General features: G+C 41.4%; 1 protein-coding gene across 1 annotated transcript in view; it reads left to right on the top strand.

The window, feature by feature from the left end:
• Positions 1-13,580, top strand: part of aatka (apoptosis-associated tyrosine kinase a) — an 86,614-nt gene that overhangs the window by 52,380 nt on the left and 20,654 nt on the right. The window lies entirely within an intron of this gene.

Below are 13,580 nucleotides of genomic sequence, written 5' to 3'. Positions count from 1 at the left end.
TATACATGTGTATATATATATATATATATATACACATACAGTACATGTATGTACATATATACACATATATGTATATACATATATACACACTCATATATACACACATATATATATATATATATATATATATATATATATATATATATATATATATATATATATATACGTATACAGTTGTGATCAAAATTATTCAACCCCCACACAATTTTGGTGTTTTAGCAAGTTGGACATTTATTCCGTATTTTGTTTATAGTCATATCAAATAAAGATGCATTAAATAGACAAATGCCACTTGAATTACAACATCATATTTTGTAACATACCAAACAGTGTCATTTATCTTGATATTTCATTGACAAAATTATTCAACCCCTTGAAGATCATAACTCTTAAGAACAGAATTTGAATAAGGTCTTTTCAATCAGGTGTTGAAAACACCTGTAGATGTGATTAGAACCATAACGAGCAACAATTAAACTCATTGAAAAAGTCTGTGACGCTCAGCTTCTCGTAGATGGTCAATGGTGTATTTGCAACATGGTGAAGTCCAGGGAGTGGTCAAAGAAGTAATTTCTCTTCCTAAGAAAGGATATGGATACAAGAAAATAGCGAAAACACTACACATTCCAAGAGACACAGTTGGGAGCATAATTCGCAAGTTTAAAGCTAAAGGCACAGTGGAAACACTACCTGGACGTGGTAGAAAGAAGATGCTGTGTGCAACTGCTGTCCGGTATTTGAAGCGTACAGTGGTGAAAAACCCCCGGGTAACAGCTGAGGAACTACAACAGGACATTGCAGAGGGGGGAACGCAGGTTTCGTCCCAGACAATAAGGCGCGCACTACGAGATGAAGGTCTCCATGCCAGAACTCCCAGGCGCACCCCACTTCTGACTACCAGGCACAAGTAAAAATAGACTCCAGTATGCCGAAAATCATCTGGGGGTTGAATAATTTTGATCACAACTGTGTATACATATACACACACACACATATATATATATATATATTTATATATATATATATATATATATATACACACAGTGTATATATATATATATATATATACAGTATTTATATACAGTATATATATACATATATATACACACAGTATATATATATATATGTATATATATATATATATATCCAGTATTTATATACACACACACATATATATATAGATATATATATATATACATATAGATATATATACATACATATATATATATATACATACATATATATATATATATACATATATATATATATATACATATATATATATATATACATATATATATATATATATATATATATATATATATATATATATATATATATATATATATAATTCTAAATCTAAAAAATATTTATATTCTTAATGTGTAAAAATATTAACAATTCATTATTAAATGAATAAAAACATAAAATAGTGAAAACATTTTTAATTAATTATAAAATTGCAAATAACACAATACTCTTTTTTTTTCTTTTTATAAAATTTCTTGCTCATTTCTATGCATACTCCAGATGCATTCAGTTATGTCATTTTCCACTTGTCACTGCAATTACATTTCGACATGCCATTTTAAAGATTTTGCCGAACAAAAAAAACAACAACAGTGGGACAACCGCGCTGGTGATGGGGTTGGTTGTCACGCTTTGTAAGAGTGTCTTTGTTACCAGGAGTTGGAAAATGAGGAGGGTGCACGACTCAAAACTATTAGGTTTTAATTTAAAATTGACTCTTGGTGGATGTTTTGATGGGAAGCTAAATAACCCTGTTCTCCGATAAGTATACAATACAGTTTATTGGATTGTGTAGCTGTGTTGTTAGCTTCAGATTACACAACTACATGGGAAATTGATGGAGTCACCGGACTTGTAGGATGTTCAGTCAATTGTTTAATTTTGTAGAAAAAAAAAAAACGGAAAACAGACATGATACAAAATTATTGTAATTTCTAATGGCAACTGTCTGGCTTTGAACACTAAAGGAAATCAAGAATATAAATCCCTTAAATCTGGGGAGGAAATGATGGAATCACCCTGTAAACTGTGATTTCCAAAGCTACCGCCTGCATCGGAATAAATCAGTGTTCACATTTTGGAGGGCTGTTGCAACAGGTGGGTTGACATGAATCATGGCTCCAACACCAGATATGTCAATTGAAACAAAGGAGAGGGTTATCGAACCTCTTCAAGAAGGTAAAACTGTCACGTGGGGGTCGCATTTTAATGCGGGATCGTTCCTCCAACGCAAACATAGACACTCCGGACAACAACTAAAAGGTAAGAATGATTTAATAACAAAACACTGGTACAAAAACAGACGAAAAGAAACGCGTGGCGAAAGCACAGAAGCTAATGCTAACACTAGCACAGGATCAGGTAACAAGAAATCTAGAATTACCAACGAAACAGTTGCATACCGCAAACAAGGGACCAAGACCGACTGACGGGACAAGGCAGGCTTGAATAAGGAAGTAATTAACAAAAACAGGTGTGCGTCTGGAACCCTCAGCAGGTGAAATTAATATGTTGCCATGGTGACCAAACTGACTCACAAAAAGGTACACAAACAACAAAGGGAGTCCAAACTAACAGAAAATAACTAAACTAAACATGATCCAGACTACGGATCATGACAAAAACATTAGAGAATGTTGCAGAAGATGTTGATCGTTCACAATCAGCTGCTTCCAGAATCTGGACCAAGTACAAACAACATGGGAACGTTCTAAACAACACACTGGTAGACCAAGGAAAACATCATAACATAAAACGTAAAGCAATGTGTGTTAAAAACAGGAAATGCAGAGCAAAATAGATAATGAAACAAATGGGTGGAAAATGGAGTCACCGTTTTTGACCAAACTGTCAGAAAGTGCCTCAAGAAAATACAGAAAAGCTAAATGAAAGCCATCATTAACAATTTTACAGAAAAAAACAAGGTTCCAATTGTGTAAGGAAAAGCAATTGTTGCCTATTGAAGACTGGATTGAAGTCTTATTCAGTCATGAATCTCATATCTGCATTGAACATGCAAGGTGATGATGCTGGAACTTATTTTTTGGTGCCGTTCCGATGAGATTTATGAAGACGACTGCCTTAACCTTCCTCTTGTGTTAGCTTTCTGTTACCATCTCTTATGTTAACGGGTCTGTTTTGACCCATGTTTTAAATCAGCTGTAAAATACACTAAAAACAATGATCTATCGTCCAATTTGTTTCTCATCTCTTGGTTACCTTGTTAGGCTTCCTTATCCTTGAAAATATTGGTTTTAATATTTTTGGTTTGGGCCATTGGGCCTTATTTTGTCAGTATACCCCTCCATTTCAATTTTTAAAAATGGTAAAACGAACCCCAAGAGAATCATATGAATAAAAAAAGGTTGTTGTGTTACCTAACTATTACTAAGGGGTATTAGAACACATCTCTTAAATAAATGTGTTTTGTTTATTTTTTTCATTTTAAGAATTTTAACTATAGTAACATCTATGGTGTTACGGGTCAATTTCGACCCATATATATTTACTTCAAGAAAAAAGCTAAAAAGTATTTTTTTCAGCAACAGAAATCCAACATCAAACAAACAACCAATCAAGCAAATGAAACCAAGAGAAATAGATTACTAGTTCCAAAACTAATAAAAAAACAATCAGAGTGGCAAAAAGTGACACTTTTAGTGTCCGTCTTTTGTTTGTTTTTGTACAGGATAACAAGGTAAAATGAGAATCCACTAAAGCTCACATGATTGGGAGAGGAGCTGGCTGTCAGTGTGTTTAGTTTTGGCTCTTATCATTGCTTTATCATCTTATTTTTATAACCGGGTCGAAACCGACCCTAACAACACCAAGGGCATAATTTCTACCAGAGCATTTTATAATTTAGTGAAAAAAATTAAAATGTTTTATTTTGTTGACAAAGAGGTTCCTGACAAAGTCAAAAAGCGTTGATGCAAAAAAAAATAAATGTATGTGGTGTTTTTATGCATTTAAAAACTAAAACGGGTCGGTGCCGACCCTAACACAAGACGAAGGTTAAGAAAACATGCTATTTTCCCCTGTCATTGACGATATGAGGCTGAATATACTGGCAGATAGCTGTCATTACATCTTCAACATTTTGGACACTTTTCTGGGGATAATGCATCATGCCAAAGAGCAAAAACTGTAAAACATTTCCTTGAAGAATGCTACATAATGTCAATGTCATTTTAGTGTTCTCGTGAGACGTGTAAAAACGCCAACTCAACACCAAGCCAAACCGGAATCAATTAAGAGAACGTCGTTGTAAGCTTCACCATTTACTTTTGACAAGTTTTCATAGAGAAGATGGTGAAAAACTGAAAAGAACAAAGACTTATTGCCTCTGTACATATTTGTCTACAATGACATATGAAAATGTAACGGTAATGTCCAAAAATGTCCACCAGAGGGAGACTCCCGCCTGCATGAATGACTTGAACACATCGTATCTAGTTCGACAATTATATCCAACATATCGACACTATTTCACTTTTTTTTAACGTGTCAGACATGTTGTTAACTTATTAAAGACAACTTAAGGCATTGCTTCTTCGCCGCATTGTGTAGGATGGCAACAGAAACTCTCTTGCCTCCTCCCACCGGCCGCCCCCGACCGTCGGATGCTTCCACCGTTGTTGGAGGGGATAAAAAAATAAATCTCAGCCCGGCCCGACCGGCTGCCTTCGCCTCGTCGAGAAACGTGGCTTCCCTCGGAGACACTGGCGGTCACCACATCCGTGGCCACACCCCTCCGACTCTCAGGTTGTACAGGCACGACCGTATAATCTCACTAAAACACCAGTAACACAATAAGCAGATAAAGGATTTTACAGACTTATCCTAGTAAATTTGTCTAATAACATCTGAATCGCTCTGGCGTCTAGTTATTTTTTTTTTTTCTAGTCCTTCACTCTCACTTTCCTCATCCACCAATCTTTCATCCTCGCTGAAATTAATGGGGAAATCGTCGCTTTCTCGGTCAGAATCGCCCTCGCAGCTGGTGGCCATGATTGTAAACAATGTGAGGAGCTCCACAACCCGTGACGTCACGCGCACATCGTCTGCTACTTCCGGTACAGGCAAGGCTGAGACGTGTAAAAACGCCAACTCAACAACGAGCCAAACCGGAGTCAATGAAGAGAACGTCGTCGTAAGCTTGACCATTTACTTTTGACAAGTCTTCATAGAGAAGATGGTGAAAAACTGAAAAGAACAAAGAGACACAACACTGTACATATTTGTCTACAATGACATATGAAAATCTAACGGTAATGTCCAAAAATGTCCACCAGAGGGAGACTCCCGTCTGCCTGAATGACTTGAACACATCGTATCTAGTTCGACAATTATATCCAACATATCGGCACTATTACACTTTTTTAACGTGTCAGACATGTTGTTAACTTATTAAAGACAACTTAAGGCATTGCTTCTTCGCCGCATTGTGTAGGATGGCAACAGAAACTCTCTTGCCTCCTCCCACCGGCCGCCTCCGACCGTCGGAGGCTTCCACCGTTGTTGGAGGGGAAAAAAAAAAAATCTCAGCCCGGCCCGACCGGCTGCCTTTGCCTCGTCGAGAAACGTGGCTTCCCTCGGAGACACTGGCGGTCACCACATCCGTGGCCACACCCCTCCGACTTTCAGGTTGTACAGGCACGACCGTATAATCTCACTAAAACACCAGTAACACAATAAGCAAATAAAGGATTTTACAGACTTATCCTAGTAAATTTGTCTAATAACATCTTAATCGCTCTGGCGTCTAGTTTTTTTTTCTTCTAGTCCTTCACTCTCACTTTCCTCATCCACAAATCTTTCATCCTCGCTGAAATTAATGGGGAAATCGTCGCTTTCTCGGTCCGAATCGCTCTCGCTGCTGGTGGCCATGATTGTAAACAATGTTCATATGTGAGGAGCTCCACAACCCGTGAAGTCACGCACACATCGTCTGCTACTTCCAATACAGGCAAGGCTTTTTTATTAGCGACCAAAAGTTGCGAACTTTATCGTGGATGTTCTCTACTAAATCCTTTCAGCAAAAATATGGCAATATCGCGAAATGATCAAGTATGACACATAGAATGGACCTGCTATCCCCGTTTAAATAAGAAAATCTCATTTCAGTAGGCCTTTAAATATCTTGTCTCCGCAGTCTATTCAATTGAATATTGGTTGAAAAGGATTTGCAAATCATTGTAGTCTGTTTTTATTTATTATTTACACAATGTGCAAACTTCACTGGTTCGTGGTTTTGTACATTTCTGCCATTTTTTTCCCCTCAGAGTTGAGTGATTCCATAATTCTCCAACTTTGATGAATCTCTTACTATCCCAATTTATATGCTTGATTTTATTTGTGGCTTTCTAAAACCCGGAAAGTTGCCGTTTACAATGTCTAGAGTTTTGTGTCTGCAGTTTTTTTTTTCTATAAGTTTAAAAAAAAAAAAAAATGCATGGACATCCTCCAAGTCTGGCGAGGCCATCGTCTTCTTCCAGGGGTTTGTAGCAGTTTGCTGTACGGTGGTTGGAGAAAGCCAAGGCACATTTTTGGCGTTGAAAAAACACCACCAGCATAAATCATTGAAAAACGAAACTCAGTTGACGGTAAAAAGCCGTCGCAATTGTTGGATATGACTTTAAAACATAACCAAGCATGCGTCACTATAGCTCTTGTCTCAAATTAGGTGTACTGTCACCACCTGTCACATCACACCCTGACTTATTAGGACTTTTTTGCGGTTTTCCTGTGTGTAGTGTTTTAATTCTTGTCTTGTACTCCTATTTTGGTGGCGTTTTCTCTTTTTGTTATTTTCCTGTAGCAGTTTCATGTCTTCCTTTGAGCGATATTTACCGCATCTACTTTGTTTTTATCAATCAAGAATATTTCAGTTGTTTTTATCATTCTTTGTGGGGACATTGTTGATTGTCATGTCATGTACAGATGTACCTTGTGGACGCCTTCTTTGCTCCATAGTAAGTCTTTGCTGTCGTCCAGCATTCTGTTTTTGTTTACTTTGTAGCCAGTTCAGTTTTAGTTTCGTTCTGCATAGCAGTGAGGGTTTGACCCCACACTGTCACTGTCTGACCTTTGGCTTCCTCTCAAACTATGCACATTTTTGTTTAGTCAGTGGAAAGCATGCTCAACAAACAAATTGTAAGCTGTCACTCACCAGGGCTCTGCATGTGTGGCTAAAAGAGTCCGGGTGGGGCTGAAGGCTTTATGTAGCTGAGCACACCTGCTTTGACTAATCAGGCCTAATTTGGGCCAAACCATGACTTTCAGGAGCTGGGTGTTGCTGAGAGACACTGGACATTTGAAAGTTGTATTGTCTAAACCTGAAATTACTGTGTGCAAAAATGACTGCTTTAAAAATGCAAAAGTACCATGTGAATACTTTTTAGACATCCATCCATCTCCTTCCGCTTATCCGAGGTCGGGTCGCGGGGGTAGCAGCCTAAGCAGGGAAGCCCAGACTTCCCTCTCCCCAGCCACTTCGTCTAGCTCTTCCCGGGGGATCCCGAGGCGTTCCCAGGCCAGCCGGGAGACATAGTCTTCCCAACATGTTCTGGGTCTTCCCCGTGGCCTCCTACCGGTTAGGCGTGCCCTAAACACCTCCCTCGGGTGGCGTTCGGGTGGCATCCTGACCAGATGCCCGAACCACCTCATCTGGCTCCTCTCGATGTGGAGGAGCAGCGGCTTTACTTTGAGTTCCTTCCGGATGACAGAGCTTCTCACCCTATCTCTAAGGGAGAGCCCCGCCACACGGCGGAGGAAACTCATTTCGGCCGCTTGTACCCGTGATCTTATCCTTTTGGTCATGACCCAAAGCTCATGACCATAGATGAGGATGGGAACGTAGATCGACCGGTAAATTGAGAGCTTTGCCTTCCGGCTCAGCTCCTTCTTCACCACAACAGATCGGTACAACGTCCGCATTACTGAAGACGCCGCACCGATCCGCCTGTCGATCTCACGATCCACTCTTCCCTCACTCGTGAACAAGACTCCTAGGTACTTGAACTCCTCCACTTGGGGCAGGGTCTCCTCCCCAACCCGGAGATGGCACTCCACCCGTTTCCGGGAGAGAACCATGGACTCGGATTTGGAGGTGCTGATTCTCATTTCGGCCGCTTCACACTGAACCGATCCAGTGAGAGCTGTAGATCCCGGCCAGATGAAGCCATCAGGACCACATCATCTGCAAAAAGCAGAGACCTAATCCCGCGGCCACCAAACCGGAACCCCTCAACAACTTGACTGCGCCTAGAAATTCTGTCCATAAATGTTATGAACAGAATCGGTGACAAAGGGGCAGCCTTGGCGGAGTCCAACCCTCACTGGAAACGTGTCAGACTTACTACCAACACTGATCATACAGGGAACGGACCGCCACAATAAGACAGTCCGATACCCCATACTCTCTGAGCACTCCCCACAGGACTTCCCGAGGGACACGGTCGAATGCCTTCTCCAAGTCCACAAAGCACACCCTTTTTAGACATGTGATGGTTATTTATGGTGTAAATTACAAAATAACTGATTTCTTAATTCCCCTGTCAAATTGGTCCCAGCTTGTGGGCGGGGCTATGGGCTATTTAAGTGGGAAAATGCCATTTTTCGGCCAGTCTTACTGTCTGTCTCAGCCAGAGGAGGTTCTCTGTCCTGAGCAAGAGTTTCGCGCTACATGCATCAAACATCTACTGGGATTGTGGTTGCTTTGTCTTCCTGTTTTTGTTCACCTCTTGACACTTTTTAGGATTTAAATAAATGTTTGTAAACTGTTGCCAACTGCGTGACTTGCCATCTTTGATTTAAAGTCTGGTTTGCAAAGGTTGCATTACCTTCACCCGAGGCGGGGTGTGACAATAGCCATCCCTAAGCTTCAATGCCTTTTCTTAGGGGTACTCACTTTTTAGATGAGATAGATCAGGGGCGCTCACACTTTTTCTGCAGGCGAGCTACTTTTCAATTGACCAAGTCGAGGAGATCTACCTCATTCCTATTTATAATTTATATTTATTTATTTATGAAAGAGACATTTTTGTTAACAAGTTAATGGTGTTTAATGATAATACAAGCATGTTTAACACACATAGATTCCTTTCTTTCATGAAGACAAGAATATAAGTTGGTGTATTACCTGATTCTGATGACTTGCATTGATTGGAATTAGACAGTGGTGCTGATAACGTCCGCATTTTCAAATGGAGGAGAAAAAAAGTTGTCCTTTCTGTACAATACCACATGAAAGTGGTTGGATTTGGCATCTCATTTGTCCAACTTGCATACTCGTTTTTAAACACTTTGTTATGAGAGTAGCATATGTGTGTGGCCCTTTAATGTCTGGCAGCAGGTGAGTGACGTCAGTGACTGTGCGGGTGGGCAAGCAAGTGAGAAAGCGGTCGCTGAGGGCGGGGGAGAAATACATTGGCATCAAACTCCGTAGCTTGCTAGCTAGCTTTCTGAGACTCTTATTTTGTTAGCACAGGCAGGATGAAACAGGTCTTTTATGGTGAAGACAGGAACTGTGCAGTCGGTCTTTAGAGTTTTGACGGTAGGTACGGAGTCTCTAGAAATAAAATGTGTTTCTCTGCGTCCGCCCTGTTAGTGATTTTTTTTCTTAAATATGAGCTCGCAGCAGCCAGCGTCATCTCACAAGATCCTCGGGTGCCGAGAATGTCAAACAACTGACGAAAGTGAAGTCTTGGTATGATTGATGATTGCTCATTTTTAATGTATATTTTTTAATGCCTGGCTTGAGATCGACTGACACACCCTCCGAGATCGACCAGTCGATCGCGATCGACGTAATGCCCACCCCTGAGATAGATAGTACTTTATTTATTCCGTCAGGAAAATTAAAATGTTCAGCACAATCCCATTCAAGATCAGACAAACATTACAGGGAGACAGAACAGGACAGCTGACGGGTCTGCCGGCTTCCAACGCCCCTTACAAAAAAGGTGAGATACAGGTAAACAAGTGGGGGGGAATGGGAGAAAAAAATAGAAGATTAAAATAAAATTTAAAAAAATCGGTCTAAGCCTGGGCCTTGGAGAGGGGGTCAGACTGAGGCCAAGGGAAAAAAAACAACTAATAGCCATAGTACACATCCCTCTTACACACATGTGTGGTGTTCAGTGAATAATTTGGCACTGAACACCACAAAAACCAAGGAACTCATCTTTGACTTCAGGAAAAACACTGCAGACCCCGCCCCCCTCTACATCAACGGCGAGGAGGTGGAGAGAGTCAGCTCCTTTAAGTTCCTCGGCACCCTCGTATCTGCTGACCTGTCCTGGACCCAAAATGCAACTGCGGTCATCCGGAAGGCCCAGCGGAGACTCCATTTCCTGAGGGTGCTGAGGAAGAACAGACTGGAGAGGCAGCTGATGGTGACCTTCAATCAATCAATCAATCAATCAATGTTTATTTATATAGCCCCAAATCACAAATGTCTCAAAGGACTGCACAAATCATTACGACTACAACATCCTCGGAAGAACCCACAAAAGGGCAAGGAAAACTCACACCCAGTGGGCAGGGAGAATTCACATCCAGTGGGACACCAGTGACAATGCTGACTATGAGAGACCTTGGAGAGGACCTCAGATGTGGGCAACCCCCCCCTCTAGGGGACCGAAAGCAATGGATGTCGAGCGGGTCTAACATGATACTGTGAAAGTTCAATCCATAGTGGCTCCAACACAGCCGCGAGAGTTCAGTTCAAAGCGGATCCAAGACAGCAGCGAGAGTCCCGTCCACAGGAAACCATCTCAAGCGGAGGCGGATCAGCAGCGTAGAGATGTCCCCAACCGATACAGGCGAGCGGTCCATCCTGGGTCCCGATGAGCGGTCCATCCTGGGTCTCGACTCTGGACAGCCAGTACTTCATCCATGGTCATCGGACCGGACCCCCTCCACAAGGGAGGAGGGGACATAGGAGAAAGAAAAGAAGCGGCAGATCAACTGGTCTAAAAAGGAGGTCTATTTAAAGGCTAGAGTATACAGATGAGTTTTAAGGTGAGATTTAAATGCTTCTACTGAGGTAGCATCTCGAACTGTTACCGGGAGGGCATTCCAGAGTACTGGAGCCCGAACGGAAAACGCTCTATAGCCCGCTGACTTTTTTTGGGCTCTGGGAATCACTAATAAGCCGGAGCCTTTTGAACGCAGATTTCTTGCCGGGACATATGGTACAATACAATCGGCAAGATAGGCTGGAGCTAGACCGTGTAGTATTTTATACGTAATTAGTAAAACCTTAAAGTCACATCTTAAGTGCACAGGAAGCCAGTGCAAGTGAGCCAGTACAGGCGTAATGTGATCAAACTTCTATCGCTCGGCTGTCGAGAGCCTGCTGACGTACTGCATAACAGTGTGGTACGCCAGCTGCACTGAAGCAGACAAACAGGCGATTCAGAGGGTCATAAAGTCTGCACAAAAAAAATCATCGGTTGTCCCCTGCCCTCCCTGAAGGACTTACACAACTCCCGTTACCTCAACAGAGCAAAAAACATAACCAAGGACAGCACACACCCTGGCTTCCACCTGTTCGACTTGCTACCATCAGGCAGGCGCTACAGGTGCATCAGAGCCAGAACAAACAGGCTCAGAGACAGCTTCTTTCCCAAAGCTGTCACCATGTTGAACTCTAACTTATAATAATAATAATTCACCTCTTTACAATATAATGCCCTGTGCAATACTACCCTTCGAGTGCAATACGTCCGACACTGATTGTTATTTATTACTTCGGTACTCCTGTCTTGTTCTGTATATTGTACAGTATTTTGTATTTTGTATTTCTATAGTGTTTTGTATATTGTACAGTATTGATTATTATTTTTATTGGATAGTAGTCTGTTTATTTCAATTGTTAGTTTTTCCTTTTTACCTCGTATGTCATTTATTTCACCCCCTATTTGTTCCCACTACCGCACCTTAAGTTGGAGTCTTTAATCTCGTTATATGCAAATATAATGACAATAAAGTTCATTCTATTCTATTCTGTAAGAGGGAAACATCAAACATCAAAGACCACAAAGAACATTAAAGTAACGGAGTTGATGCAACCAGCAACTTCTACATACAGCAATGAATCAAAACTAAAAGTTTAGTTTTGGTTTAAGCATTAGACACAATTTTACCTGCACGTTGCCTCCCGCTGTTTCCAACATCTACAAATCAATTAGCACCGGTTGCCACCTACTGATATCAATCAATCAATCAATCAATGTTTACTTATATAGCCCTAAATCACTTGTGTCTCAAAGGGCTGCACAAACCACTACGACATCATCGGTAGGCCCACATAAGGGCAAGTAAAACTCACACCCAGTGGGACATCGGTGACAATAATGACCCAGTGGGACGTCGGTGACAATGATGACTATGAGAACCTTGGAGAGGAGGAAAGCAATGGATGTCGAGCTGGTCTAACATGATACTGTGAAAGTTCAATCCATAATGGATCCAACACGGTCGCGAGAGTCCAGTCCAAAGCGGATCCAACACAGCAGCGAGAGTCCCGTTCACAGCGGAGCCAGCAGGAAACCATCCCAAGCGGAGGCGGATCAGCAGCGCAGAGATGTCCCCAGCCGATACACAGGCGAGCAGTACATGGCCACCGGATCGGACCGGACCCCCTCCACAAGGGAGAGTGGGACATAGAAGAAAAAGAAAAGAAACGGCAGATCAACTGGTCTAAAAAGGGAGTCTATTTAAAGGCTAGAGTATACAAATGAGTTTTAAGGTGAGACTTAAATGCTTCTACTGAGGTGGCATCTCGAACTTTTACCGGGAGGGCATTCCAGAGTACTGGAGCCCGAAATGAAAACGCTCTATAGCCCGCAGACTTTTTTGGGGCTTTGGGAATCACTATTAAGCCGGAGTCCTTTGAACGCAGATTTCTTGCCGGGATATATGGTACAATACAATCGGCAAGATAGGATGGAGCTAGACCGTGTAGTATTTTATACGTAAGTAGTAAAACCTTAAAGTCACATCTTAAGTGCACAGGAAGCCAGTGCAGGTGAGCCAGTACAGGCGTAATGTGATCAAACTTTCTTGTTCTTGTCAAAAGTCTAGCAGCCGCATTTTGTACCAACTGTAATCTTTTAATGCTAGACATGGGGAGACCCGAAAATAATACGTTACAGTAATCGAGACGAGACGTAACAAACGCATGGATAATGATCTCAGCATCTTTAGTGGACAGAATGGAGCGAATTTTAGCGATATTACGGAGATGAAAGAAGGCCGTTTTAGTAACGCTTTTAATGTGTGACTCAAAGGAGAGAGTTGGGTCAAAGATAACACCCAGATTCTTTACCGTGTTGCCTTGTTTAATGGTTTGGTTGTCAAATGTTAGAGTTGTATCATTAAATAGAGGTCGGTGTCCAGCAGGACCGATAATCAGCATTTCCGTTTTTTTGGCGTTGAGTTGCAGAAAGTTAGCGGACATCCATTGTTTAATTTCATTAAGACACGCCTCCAGCTGACTACAATCCGGCGTGTTGGTCAGCTTTAGGGGCATGTAGAGTTGG

This window comes from Nerophis ophidion, linkage group LG23 (assembly GCF_033978795.1).
Source record: "Nerophis ophidion isolate RoL-2023_Sa linkage group LG23, RoL_Noph_v1.0, whole genome shotgun sequence".
Classification (NCBI taxonomy): domain Eukaryota; kingdom Metazoa; phylum Chordata; class Actinopteri; order Syngnathiformes; family Syngnathidae; genus Nerophis; species Nerophis ophidion.
Note: the sequence above shows the minus strand (reverse complement) of the source record. Positions and strands in the feature narration are given on the sequence as shown.